This window comes from Anolis carolinensis, unplaced genomic scaffold (genome assembly GCF_035594765.1).
Source record: "Anolis carolinensis isolate JA03-04 unplaced genomic scaffold, rAnoCar3.1.pri scaffold_25, whole genome shotgun sequence".
Classification (NCBI taxonomy): Eukaryota; Metazoa; Chordata; class Lepidosauria; order Squamata; family Dactyloidae; genus Anolis; species Anolis carolinensis.
This window is the reverse complement of record NW_026943834.1, coordinates 204010-218168: the sequence shown is the minus strand read 5'-3', so window position 1 is coordinate 218168 and position 14159 is coordinate 204010. Positions and strand designations below refer to the sequence as shown.

The following is a 14159-nucleotide window of genomic DNA, read 5'->3' as shown; positions in this document are numbered from 1 at the left end:
GTGAATTGCGCAACATACTGGAGACTTTCAGGAAAAGTAATTCATTTTTTCCACACATTTTTTGGCTTGGAAAATAATTGGGAGGGGTCTAATTGGCAAAAGAGTTCACGGACCTGCTTTGAGTAGCATCCAAAAGCACCAAAGGCACATCTGCACTGTGGAATTAATGTCGTTCGAGACCACTTCAACTGCCACGGCTCAAAGGTATGGAGCTCTGGGAGCTGTATTTTGAGGAGACACCAGCACTTTTGGCTAGAGAAAATTCAAGGCCTTGGAAAGCTACAAGTCCCAGGGTTCCATAGCATTGTGGCAGGACATCTCAAGTGTCAAACTGCCATGGCTCAAAGGTATGGAGCCCTGGGAGCTGTATTTTGATAAGGCACCAGCACTTTTGGCTAGAGAAGATCCAAGACCTTGGAGAACTGCAACTCCCAGGATTCCATAGCATTGTGGCAGGACATCTCAAGTGTCAAACTGCCGTGACTCAAAGATATGGAGCCCTGGGAGCTGTATTTTGATAAGGCACCAGCACTTTTGGCTAGAGAAGATTCAAGACCTTGGAGAACTGCAACTCCCAGGATTCCATAGCATTGTGGCAGGACATCTCAAGTGTCAAACTGCCGTGACTCAAAGATATGGAGCCCTGGGAGCTGTATTTTGATAAGGCACCAGCACTTTTGGCTAGAGAAGATTCAAGACCTTGGAAAGCTACAAGTCCCAGGGTTCCATAGCATTGTGGCAGGACATCTCAAGTGTCAAACTGCCATGGCTCAAAGGTATGGAGCCCTGGGAGCTGTATTTTGATAAGGCACCAGCACTTTTGGCTAGAGAAGATCCAAGACCTTGGAAAACTACAAATCCCAGGATTTTATTGCATTGAGCCAAGACCGTTAAAGTGGTGTCAGACGGCACCAACTCTGCACCTGTGAGTCCCAGAAACGAATTTGCAAGACCTGAAGAGGACAATGAGTTGGACAATGAAGATCTCTTGTTTATAGCTTAAGGGGAATTGAAAACAAACAACCAACTCCACCAAAAGGAATCTGGAGAGGTTCCAAGACTAGAACTGTGTGGTTTCTGGGATCCTGCTTTGCTGAGACATTAAACATGTTCTCATGTCATGCTTTTCAACTATCCAGGCATTGAATGTGCAAGTGATTAATGTTCCCCTGATCCAAATGTGTCCAGTGTGCAGCTCTGCCATGGCAGTCGCCTGTGGGTTTCGAGTGTCGGCGGAGTCCCGTGTGTGGAGACCGCTGCGCATGGGGCCTTGGCGCCTGGCAGTGCGTCTCTGGCGGAGACGGACATTTAGTCGCATGTGCCGCAACATTCCTTGCGAAGTTGCGAGGCCCTGAAGTCTGTGGGGCACATGGAAGCCAGAAGCAGCAGCTTGTATCTAGGATTCAACATGATATAGTGCTGTCGAAGGCTTTCATGGCCGAAATCATTGGGTTGCTGTGAGTTTTCCGGGCTTTCTGGCCATGTTCCAGAAACATTTTCTTCTGACGTTTCTCCCACATCTATGGTAGGTATCCTCAGAGGTTGTGAGCTCTGTTGGAAACTAGGCCAATGGGGTTTATATATCTGAGTGGAATAATATCCAGGATGGGAAAAAGAACTCTTCTCTGTTTGAGGCAAGTGTGAATGTTGCAATTGGCCACCTTGAATGGCCTTGCAGCTTCCAAAACTAGCTGCTTCCTAGCTGGGGGAATTTTCCTCTTCTCCTCCTTTCACATATATGCTACCTATCTCCCATTAACGGGGTTCAAAGCAGATGGCAATATATTTAAAACCATATACCATATATACTCGAGTATAAGCCGACCCGAATATAAGCCGAGGCAGCTTATTTTACCACAAAAAAACTGGGAAAACGTTGACTCCAGTATAAGCCGAGGTTGGTAAATTTCAGAAATAAAAATAGATACCAATAAAATCACATTAATTGAGGCATCAGTAGGTTAAATGTTTTTGAATATTTACAGAAAGCTCAAATTTAAGATAAGACTGTCCAACTCTGATCAAATCATTATTCTCATCTTCTTCAATGTAAATGTGCTTATGTATCCTTTCAATAATAATAGAGTAAAATAATACATGTAATAATAATAATAATAATAGTAATAAATATAGGAAAATAATACAAGTAATAATAAATAGAGTAAAATAATAAATGCAATAACAATAATAATATCAGAGTGAAATAATAAATGTATTAATAATAATAATAAAGTAAAATAAATGTAATAGTAGCAATAATGTCAAGACCCAGGCTACGGAGCACCAATAACCATGCGCAGAGGCCAGATTCTATCTAATATCTTTATTAAAGGAATATATAAAGTCAATAAAAACAAGTGAAGAATAAAGTTCAGAAGTAGACCTTTCAGGAAAGGTCAAATATAGACCAGAAAAGCAATGTCCAATATGTGATATTAGAGTCCAAAGTTATAATCCAATAACCGAAACACACACTTTGCCAAGCGAAGTGTGGGGAAATGACAAGGTCCTTTAGTCCAATGGAGCTTGACAACAAGGCTGAAAAACAAACTAGATTCTTGGCAAACAAGACTTGATACGAGGCAACAAGAAGCAAGAAGCGAGAACAAGGTCCGTGGCGAGGTCCGAGGAACAAGGCAGGCTTGGAACAAGAACAAGGTCCTGGAAACAAGGAACTGGAGTTGCATAGTCATAGAATAGTCCACACACGATCTCATTCCTGAAGCTGACGAATTGACTCCGCAAGGATCCCCTTGCGGTAAAACAGCTATATAGGATCTTGTTTTCCCGCCAAGGAACACTTTCCCTGGGGAACAAGAAGTGAAACCCAAACTGTGTCCAGATGCATGACTCCTTAAGATTTCCCAAGGGAAACAGGCTTAATCAGCTAATTGTCTGGCAGCGATTCTGGCGCTTCGGCGATTCGCCTCCCTAGTGCCTCTATCTCGATTATAATTATCCCGGCGAGAGAACGGGGGAGATTTCTGCCCAAGACTTGTTTGGCTGACTTCTTGAGGGCAAACATCCTGCAGGTGCAGGGGCTCCGATTCTGGCTGAATCGGTGGGAAACCTAAGTTTTCCGCTTCGTCTGCCACAATAGTACTAGGAACGGGACTACATGGCCCATGAGACATCACAAATAATAATAGAGAAAAATAATGAATGTAATAATACTAATAATAATAGAGAAAAAAATAAATGTACCATATATGACCCAAATATAAGCCAACCAGGACCCTCACCCGAGTATAAGCCAAGGGGGGCTTTTTCAGTCTTAAAAAAAGGGCTGAAAAACTAGCCTTATACTTGAGTATTTACAGTAAATGTTTGGTGAGCACGTTTGAGAAGAGAAGAATCAAGACCTTGTGAAACTACAACTCCCAGGATCCCATAGTTCAAGTGGTACCCAGTGTATTAATTCCACACCCTTGGAAAATTGCAAATATGATGTAGCTCCATATTTTGGCTGTGATGTGTTCCACCGGCTTGGTCCTTAAGCGGCTGAGGGTGAAAAGAAAAGGACCCGAGGCTGTTAGGAATGGTGGGAGTTGAAGCCCAAAACAACTGGAGGGCCCAAGTTTGCCATGCCTGCCTTATACGCATAGACACTCTAGACTATAGAGTCACAGTATAGTTCTCAGCCATTGCTTTCCTGAAGGCTTTTAACTATATTCCTCAAAGAGGCTTCCTTTTAAAAGCACAGTTCCCAAAACCTATCTCTATCTTCACACTTCAAAAACCAACTCTAACTGACTGAATTCCAAACTGAACTGAACTTTCTTCTCCTGCATAGCTCCAACTGTCACTTTGGCTCCACCCATCTCCAGTTGAATGGTGGAAGTTGAAGTCCAAAACACCTGGAGGGCCCAAGTTTGCCATGCCTGCCTTATATGCATAGACTGGGGGTAATTTTACACACCATATTTTGAATAATTTTATGCAGGAGACAAACTGTGTATATGTAATGGATCTTGCCTACCTTACAGGGTTGATGGTGAGTGGCCTGTCTTGCAGGGCTGGTGTCTGTCCATTTGCAGGCCTTGCTTGCAAAAGTTCAACAGAGCAAGGAGGAGGAGTGATCAGGCATCCATTACTGTAAGTGCAGTCTGATTGGCTAATGCAAATGGGGAGAAGTTGCTTAGTAACTGGAGATGGGCAGAGTCAAAATGACAGTTGGAGCTATGCAGGAGAAGAAAGTTCAGTTCAGGTTGGAATTCAGTCAGTTAGAGAGTTGGTTTTTGAAGTGCAAAGATAGGGATAGGTTTTGGGAACTGTGCTTTTAAGAGGAAGCCTCTTTGCAGAATATAGTTAAAAGCCTTCAGGAAAGGAAGCGCTGAGAACTATATTGTGACTCTATAGTCTAGAGTGTTGGTGTTAAATCCCAGGATAAGTGGATTTGAAAGTTTAAATTGTCCTGTTTGTGTTTCCTGTGTGAAGGAACATATTTCCACAGAATCCAAGTTATAAAACCATGGTTTGTAAGATAAGAGCCTAACTTGTTATCGAAACCGCTACACATCTTTACTGTGCAAATACAAATAAACAACAACTTGTTTTTCCTCACATAAAGTGTCTTGTGTGATTCTCTCTATATCCTAACATAGGAGAGGCTCCTGAATATAACATTGGTGGCAACATTAGTAGAGGTAGCGAGTTCAAATCCTCTATACTTTGGCGGCAGCTGAAACCTAAAGCTTTTGCAATTTTGTCAATTTGAAAATTCCTCTAAATTCCTCTATATTTTAAAGAAAAACCTCTATAGTATACATGGAAACATCAGAAAGCAAAGATGTCACTATCTCAGAAGTATTTTCAGATTGGGGAATTCTGGAGAAGGGACACTCCACCTATGCCTTCCTTCTGTCCCATCCATAGCTACGTCCCTGGGCACCCACCATGTGAGTTCTGTCTTCTAATGACTCAAAGAGTATGTCAATACTCCTCCAAAAGTGCCTTTTGTGCCCTGTTGATGGACTGCCATTTGATCGTGTTCTTTCTTTGGGACCTTTCGAATCCGGGAAGGTTGCCATGCGTCAGCTGCGTCGGGTGCAAAGAAGTCATTACCGACATTTGTCTTTGCAGTTACTCCTTAAAACAGAGCTTTCCAAACATTGCACACATTTTAGACAGGGATCATTGCGCAGCACAGTCATTGAGTTTTACAAGCCAAACAGAGGGTAAATCCACCTGTTACGAGAGATACAGACATATAGATCAACGCTATTTTAAACCCCTTTGCTACGAATAGCCCTTCTTTACTCATGAGGAGACACAGACGGCATCTTAAGGCAGATCTCCCTTCTCTCCTTTCCTCCCAATCAGATTTTGTTCATTTTCATTGTTACAAGTATTAAAAAAAAACACCAGAATCAAGATAGTAAATAAAGAACACCACTCGGAAATAGAGGAATTCCAGACAGCAAACAATCAAGTGCCAGTTAACACCTAACAAACAGAAGATTCCTCCAGGAAACAACAGCCAGGTTACCTCTATGGAAATATCCTCACTGATTGACATTGCAAACTTCATGGCTACTCAATGCTAATTGAACTTGCTAATTGCAACATCCACACTTGCTTCAAACAGGCAAGGGTTCTTTTCCCACCTTGGACATTATTCCACAAACACACATGTGGTATTATTATTTGTGGACACTATTCCACAAACACTTCACTTGCTTCACTTTCTCTATGCAGATACCCTCACTGATTGACTTTGCAAACTTCATGGCTACTCAATGCTAATTGAACTTGCTAATTGCAACATCCACACTTGCTTCAAACAGACAAGGGTTCTTTTCCCACCTTGGACATTATTCCACAAACACACATGTGGTATTATTATTTGTGGACACTATTCCACAAACACTTCACTTGCTTCACTTTCTCTATGCAGATACCCTCACTGATTGACTTTGCAAACTTCATGGCTACTCAATGCTAATTGAACTTGCTAATTGCAACATCCACACTTGCTTCAAACAGGCAAGGGTTCTTTTCCCACCTTGGACATTATTCCACAAACACACATGTGGTATTATTATTTGTGGACACTATTCCACAAACACTTCACTTGCTTCACTTTCTCTATGCAGATACCCTCACTGATTGACTTTGCAAACTTCATGGCTACTCAATGCTAATTGAACTTGCTAATTGCAACATCCACACTTGCTTCAAACAGGCAAGGGTTCTTTTCCCACCTTGGACATTATTCCACAAACACACATGTGGTATTATTATTTGTGGACACTATTCCACAAACACTTCACTTGCTTCACTTTCTCTATGCAGATACCCTCACTGATTGACTTTGCAAACTTCATGGCTACTCAATGCTAATTGAACTTGCTAATTGCAACATCCACACTTGCTTCAAACAGGCAAGGGTTCTTTCTCCCACCTTGGACATTATTCCAAGATCCAGGTGCTTTAGTGAGTTTTGAGAACCTTCCTCTCTCTAGCAGTTTCTTACTCTCTTCTCCAGTATTTTTTCTGCATGAAGAAGCAAGGCTTCTGATGGATGCATATCTTTTAAAAATACAAAAGTATTATCCTGTAAAGGTAACATTTACTGCACTCCAGGAGAGAGTTTCAAGAGCAGGTTTTGCTCCTCTCTTGACTCACTCAACCAGTTTCTCTAACACTGCCTTTGATACTTATCTGCAAAGGATTTTTCCATTTGCTCTGTCTTTGGTTCTGAAAGTTTAACAGCAGGTTAAATTAAAGATGCTTCCATGCCATTAGGGCAGGAAATCCATGCCTGGTTTTCTGTCAGACTCCAAAGATGCTCCCCAAGACATTGAAGTTGTGCATCTTGCGTGTCTCCTTTGAAAAAGAAAACTTGGAATGGATTCATCATACCTCTGACCAGAAAATCATCTGCTTAGTGGACCACAAGCTCAACATGAAATTTATAGCAGTTTTGCAAAGTTTTTAGTCTTCTCTGCTAAAGAGGGCTTGTGCTGCACCAAACTATAAATCCCAGGATTCCATAGCATTGAAACATGGCAGTTAAGGGAAATAAGTAATATAGCAAAAGAAAAGTACAATGTATTAAGAGAAGCAAGAAGGAAAATGTTACAAAAATGGTATAGAACTCCTGCACAACTTTCACGTTTTTTACCAGGGATGAAAGATAGGTGTTGGCACGGTTGTGAACAAAGAGGGGTGTTTAATCATATGATATGGGAGTGCGACCGGGTGCAAGAATACTGGAGAATGATTGAAGGAGAAATCAATAGAATGCTAAATCTACAAATAGTGATAGTTAATAGAAATGTACTACATGCAAGGATAACGGGGAGAAGGGCGGAGTATAAATGCATGTAATAAATAAATGTAATGAATAAATATACAAAAAGAAAAAATGATTGACAAATTAATAGCATGTGCACAAATGGTTTTAGTGAGGGGTTGGAAAGACAAAAGAAAATGGACTCTGACAAATTGGTATAAGTATATAGTTGATATGTTAAATGTAGAAATCACAAATTGCAAATGGAATAATATAGATAAAATGGAAAATATTGCAATAATCAAGGGGATGTGGGAACCAGTTAAGAACTATTTAGAGAACGTACTAAGATGTAGAGTGGAAAAATTAAGATTGAGATTGATATTTCAAATATAACTTCTGTAGTTTGTTGTATAAAGTGTATGTACAAGGAAGGGAGGGTGGGAGGCTGGGAGTGGGATAAAACGACAAAACAACAATAAAAACAAATTAAAAAAGAAAAAGAAACATGGCAGTTAAAGTGGTGTCAAGATGGATTAATTCTACAAATTACAGGTGTAATATAATAATATAATAAAACTTTATTTGTAACCTGCCCTATCTCCCTGAGGCGTAGCCTTGAAGATGTTTCATTTGATGTCATTGAAGGGTTAATGCACATACACACAGACAAATATATAATTTATTTATTTATATGTGTTGTCGAAGGCTTTCATGGCCGGGATCACAGGGTTGTTGTATGTCTTTCGGGCTGTGTGGCCATGTTCCAGAAGTATTCTCTCCTGACGTTTCGCTCACATCTATGGCAGGCATCCTCAGAGGTTGTGAGATATGGAGGTATGTATATGTGAGGTATGGAGGTATGGAGGTATGTATATCCATGCTATGCTCAGGAGGATAAAAATTGAGATGCTGTCCACTCCTGTTTTTGTTTTGTTTTTTGGTGTCAGGAGCAACTTGAGAAACTCCAAGTCGCTTCTGGTGTGAGAGAATTGGCTGTCTGCAAAGATGTCGCCCAGGGGGTGCCTGGGTATTTGATTTTTTACCATCCTTGTTGGAGGCTTCTTTCATGTCCCTGCATGGTGCTGGAACTGACAGAGAGAGCTCATCCGCGCTCTCCCCGGGTTGGATTCCTTCAAGTCAGCAGTCCTGCTGGCACAACGGTTTAACCCATTGTGCCACCTGGGGCTCCATCTCTCCTGGGCTGAATTGCATAAGGTATTGCTTATTCATGATAGTAAACTCCCACCGTCCTACAACAATGGGAGATGGTACGAAGGATATAACCCCGACCCCCTATTTGTGAGTGACAGCATTGCGCAGCAATCCACAAAATCAGTGGGACCACCAATACCAAACACACAGCATTGACCGACAGTATGCCAATTGTTTCCAACTATAAGGCCCCAGGAAGTTCAATTTAAATGAAGATTCAACTTCAGAAAGGCAGACTGGTCTAAATGTTCATATAACACACAAACACGAGTCCTCTTATTCTGTAAATATTGTTTTGGGATCCACCTTGTGTCCCACTCTGGAAAAAAGGCATCATAAAAACGCTAATGCTGATATAATAATAATAATAATAATTATTATTATTATTTGGGTCATCAGCTGATGACCCAAAGTGCAGACTGTGCAAGGAAACCGATGAAACCATTGATCATATCCTCAGCTGCTGTAAGAAAATTGCACAGACAGACTACAAACAGAGGCACAACTATGTGGCCCAAATGATTCATTGGAACCTATGCCTCAAGTATCACCTCCCTGCAGTTAAGAACTGGTGGGATCACAAACCTGCAAAGGTTGTGGAAAATGAACACGCAAAGATACTGTGGGACTTCCAAATCCAGACTGACAAAGTTCTGGAACACAACACACCAGACATCACAGTTGTGGAAAAGAACAAGGTTTGGATCATTGATGTTGCCATCCCAGGTGACAGTCGCATTGATGAAAAACAACAGGAAAAATTCAGCTGCTATCAGGACCTATCTAGACTCTGGCAGAAACCAGTGCAGGTGGTCCCGGTGGTGATCGGCACACTGGGTGCCGTGCCAAAAGATCTCAGCTGGCATTTGGAAACAATAGGCATTGACAAAATTACGATCTGCCAACTGCAAAAGGCCACCTTACTGGGATCTGCACGCATCATCCGAAAATACATCACACAGTCCTAGACACTTGGGAAGTGTTCGACTTGTGGTTTTGTGATACGAAATCCAGCATATCTATCTTGTTTGCTGTGTCATACAACATCGTTGTGTCAATAATAATAATAATAATAATTCAATAATAATTTTTAAAAAACTATGTGGCCCAAATGATTCATTGGAACTTATGCCTCAAGTACCACCTCCCAGCAGCAAAGAACTGGTGGGATCACAAACCTGCAAAAGTATTGGGAAACGAGCACGCAAAGATACTGTGGGACTTCCGAATCCAGACTGACAAAGTTCTGGAACACAACACACCAGACATCACAGTTGTGGAAAAGAAAAAGGTTTGGATCATTGATGTTGCCATCCCAGGTGACAGTCGCATTGACGAAAAACAACAGGAAAAACTCAGCCGCTATCAGGACCTCAAGATTGAACTGCAAAGACTCTGGCAGAAACCAGTGCAGGTGGTCCCAGTGGTGATGGGCACACTGGGTGCCGTGCCAAAAGATCTCAGCCGGCATTTGGAAACAATAGACATTGACAAAATTACGATCTGCCAACTGCAAAAGGCCACCTTACTGGGATCTGCACGCATCATCCGAAAATACATCACACAGTCCTAGACACTTGGGAAGTGTTCGACTTGTGATTTTGTGATATGAAATCCAGCATATCTATCTTGTTTCCTGTGTCATAATAATAATAATAATAATAATAATAATAATAATAATAATAATAATAATAATTCCCAAAAGTTAGTTTGGGAAGCAACCTCCAGAATCCTCTTGCCAGTGCACCTAACTGACCACGCAGCCTAGAGACTTTTGGTGACCACAGATCAAGAAAGTATCATGTTTCTTGAATTCTAAGAAGCCATTGATTGTAAAAGGCACCCTAACTGCAGTACCACCAACAGATAACAAATCTTTGGTTTTATAATTCTAAGATGCAGCCTGTTTTTAGAGATGTTTACACTGGGGGAAGTGCATCTTAGAACTGAACGATTATGGTCATATTTCTGAGCTCTGTCAAGTTCTCTTTGCTCGTCTGCATTTGTCAAATTCCTGAACTGCAGGTGGAATGCAAAGCCAGAGGGAGAGCAGGAGCTCCCATTTCAACCATGAAGGAAACTGGGCCCCCATGGAAAAAAGCAAAGGGAAATGCAGGTCTGGGAGAAGAGATAAGCGAGTCTGGATCTGCCGGAAGGCAGGAGGTCAGGTGAAGGGCAAGGAGAAGAGACACATGGAGAAGAATGAAGTGAGACATAGTTATAGTGTTGGAAGAGACCCTCAAGCACCATCCAGTCCAACCCCATTCTGCTAAGACACAGTCTAAGCCAGGGGTCCCCAAACTAAGGCCCGGGGGCCGGATGCAGCCCATCAAAGCCATTTATCCGGCCCCCACAGCACAAGGGCAGAAGGGGGTTGGGCTAAATGACCCAAGGGGTCTCTTCTTCTCTTACAACCCTTATTATTATTATTATTATTATTATTATTATTATTATTATTATTGACACAACGATGTTGTATGACACAGCAAACAAGATAGTTATGCTGGATTTTGTTTCACAAAACCACAAGTCGAACACTTCCCAAGTGTCTAGGACTGTGTGATGTATTTTCGGATGATGCGCGCAGATCCCAGCAGGGTGGCCTTTTGCAGTTGGCAGATCCTAATTTTGTCAATGTCTATTGTTTCCAAATGCCGGCTGAGATCTTTTGGCACGGCACCCAGTGTGCCCATCACCACCGGGACCACCTGCACTGGTTTCTGCCAGAGTCTTTGAAGTTCAATCTTGAGGTATTGATAGCGGCTGAGTTTTTCCTGTTGTTTTTCTTCAATGCGACTGTCACCTGGGATGGCGACATCAATGATCCAAACCTTGTTCTTTTCCACAACTGTGATGTCTGGTGTGTTGTGTTCCAGAACTTTGTCAGTCTGGATTCGGAAGTCCCACAGTATCTTTGCGTGCTCATTTTCCAAGACTTTTGCAGGTTTGTGATCCCACCAGTTCTTTGCTGCTGGCAGGTGGTACTTGAGGCATAAGTTCCAATGAATCATTTGGGCCACATAGTTGTGCCTCTGTTTGTAGTCTGTCTGTGCAATTTTCTTATTATTATTTCTTATTATTATTATTAACATTGAGGCTGGGTGGCCATCTGTCAGGGATGCTTTGCTTGTGCTTTTGGTGCACAAAGGCAGAAGGGGATTGGACTCAATGTCCCAAAGGGTCTCTTCCAACCCTCTTTTTTATTATTATTGTTGTTATTATTAATTATTATTATTATTGCTCAGTGGCCAACTATAGTCCGGCCCTCCAACGGTCCGAAGGATCATGAACTGGCCCCCTATTTAAAAAGTTTGGGGACCCCTGGTCTAAGCCCTCTCAAGAGATGGCCATGCAGCTTCTCTTTAAAAGCTTCCATAGAAAGAGACTCCACAACAGGTGCAGCCAATCATGAAACATATCAACTTGGGTTTCTTTTGACTGCCCTACTGAAATTCCTTCTCCTTTACTTAAGGAGACAGGATAAAGAACATTTAATGCAGGGGTCCCCAAACTAAGGCCCGGGGGCCAGATGCGGCCCTCCAAGGTCATTTACCTGGCCCCTGTCCTAAACTGTAGACTTAGGGTTGACCTAAGTCCACCTGGTCTTTGGAGGTCTCTTTGCTTAGTAGTAGTAGTAATAATAATAATACTACTAATAATAATAATAAGTTTATTTATATCCCGCCTCCATCTCCATTATAGCCTTATGAGATCATCTAGATGGTCTTTGAAGGTCTCTTTGCTTAGCTACGGCCTTATGAGGCCATCTAGATGGCTTTTGGAGGTCCCTTTCCTTACCTATGGTCCTATGAGATGGTCTAGATGCCTTTGGGGCCCCCTTTCCTTACCTATGGTCTTATGAAACCATCTAGATGGCCTTTGGGGCCCCCTTTCCTTACCTATGGTCTTATGAAACCATCTAGATGGCCTTTGGGGGCCCCTTTCCTTACCTATGGTCTTATGAAACCATCTAGATGGCCTTTGGGGGCCCCTTTCCTTACCTATGGTCTTATGAAACCATCTAGATGGCCTTTGGGGGCCCCTTTCCTTACCTATGGTCTTATGAAACCATCTAGATGGCCTTTGGGGGCCCCTTTCCTTACCTATGGTCTTATGAAACCATCTAGATGGCCTTTGGGGGCCCCTTTCCTTACCTATGGTCTTATGAAACCATCTAGATGCCTTTGGGGGCCCCTTTCCTTACCTATGGTCTTATGAAACCATCTAGATGCCTTTGGGGGCCCCTTTCCTTACCTATGGTCTTATGAAACCATCTAGATGGCCTTTGGGGGCCCCTTTCCTTACCTATGGTCTTATGAAACCATCTAGATGGCCTTTGGGGGCCCCTTTCCTTACCTATGGTCTTATGAAACCATCTAGATGGCCTTTGGGGGCCCCTTTCCTTACCTATGGTCTTATGAAACCATCTAGATGGCCTTTGGGGGCCCCTTTCCTTACCTATGGTCTTATGAAACCATCTAGATGGCCTTTGGGGGCCCCTTTCCTTACCTATGGTCTTATGAAACCATCTAGATGGCCTTTGGGGGCCCCTTTCCTTACCTATGGTCTTATGAAACCATCTAGATGGCCTTTGGGGGCCCCTTTCCTTACCTATGGTCTTATGAAACCATCTAGATGGCCTTTGGGGGCCCCTTTCCTTACCTATGGTCTTATGAAACCATCTAGATGGCCTTTGGGGGCCCCTTTCCTTACCTATGGTCTTATGAAACCATCTAGATGGCCTTTGGGGGCCCCTTTCCTTACCTATGGTCTTATGAAACCATCTAGATGGCCTTTGGGGGCCCCTTTCCTTACCTATGGTCTTATGAAACCATCTAGATGGCCTTTGGGGGCCCCTTTCCTTACCTATGGTCTTATGAAACCATCTAGATGGCCTTTGGGGGCCCCTTTCCTTACCTATGGTCTTATGAAACCATCTAGATGGCCTTTGGGGGCCCCTTTCCTTACCTATGGTCTTATGAAACCATCTAGATGGCCTTTGGGGGCCCCTTTCCTTACCTATGGTCTTATGAAACCATCTAGATGGCCTTTGGGGGCCCCTTTCCTTACCTATGGTCTTATGAAACCATCTAGATGGCCTTTGGGGGCCCCTTTCCTTACCTATGGTCTTATGAAACCATCTAGATGGCCTTTGGGGGCCCCTTTCCTTACCTATGGTCTTATGAAACCATCTAGATGGCCTTTGGGGGCCCCTTTCCTTACCTATGGTCTTATGAAACCATCTAGATGGCCTTTGGGGGCCCCTTTCCTTACCTATGGTCTTATGAAACCATCTAGATGGCCTTTGGGGGCCCCTTTCCTTACCTATGGTCTTATGAAACCATCTAGATGGCCTTTGGGGGCCCCTTTCCTTACCTATGGTCTTATGAAACCATCTAGATGGCCTTTGGGGGCCCCTTTCCTTACCTATGGTCTTATGAAACCATCTAGATGGCCTTTGGGGGCCCCTTTCCTTACCTATGGTCTTATGAAACCATCTAGATGGCCTTTGGGGGCCCCTTTCCTTACCTATGGTCTTATGAAACCATCTAGATGGCCTTTGGGGGCCCCTTTCCTTACCTATGGTCTTATGAAACCATCTAGATGGCCTTTGGGGGCCCCTTTCCTTACCTATGGTCTTATGAAACCATCTAGATGGCCTTTGGGGGCCCCTTTCCTTACCTATGGTCTTATGAAACCATCTAGA

General features: G+C 42.8%; 1 protein-coding gene and 1 long non-coding RNA gene across 2 annotated transcripts in view; one reads left to right on the top strand and one right to left on the bottom strand.

The window, feature by feature from the left end:
• LOC134294841 (uncharacterized) overlaps positions 1-4090 on the bottom strand; it is a 30302-nt gene extending 26212 nt beyond the window's left edge. The window contains exon 1 of the long non-coding RNA XR_010001505.1: positions 3980-4090. This is a non-coding gene — a long non-coding RNA (uncharacterized LOC134294841). The remainder of the gene's footprint in view (positions 1-3979) is intronic.
• The window catches only part of LOC100552957 (DNA excision repair protein ERCC-6-like), a 32205-nt gene that overhangs the window by 1970 nt on the left and 16076 nt on the right, over positions 1-14159 (top strand). The window lies entirely within an intron of this gene.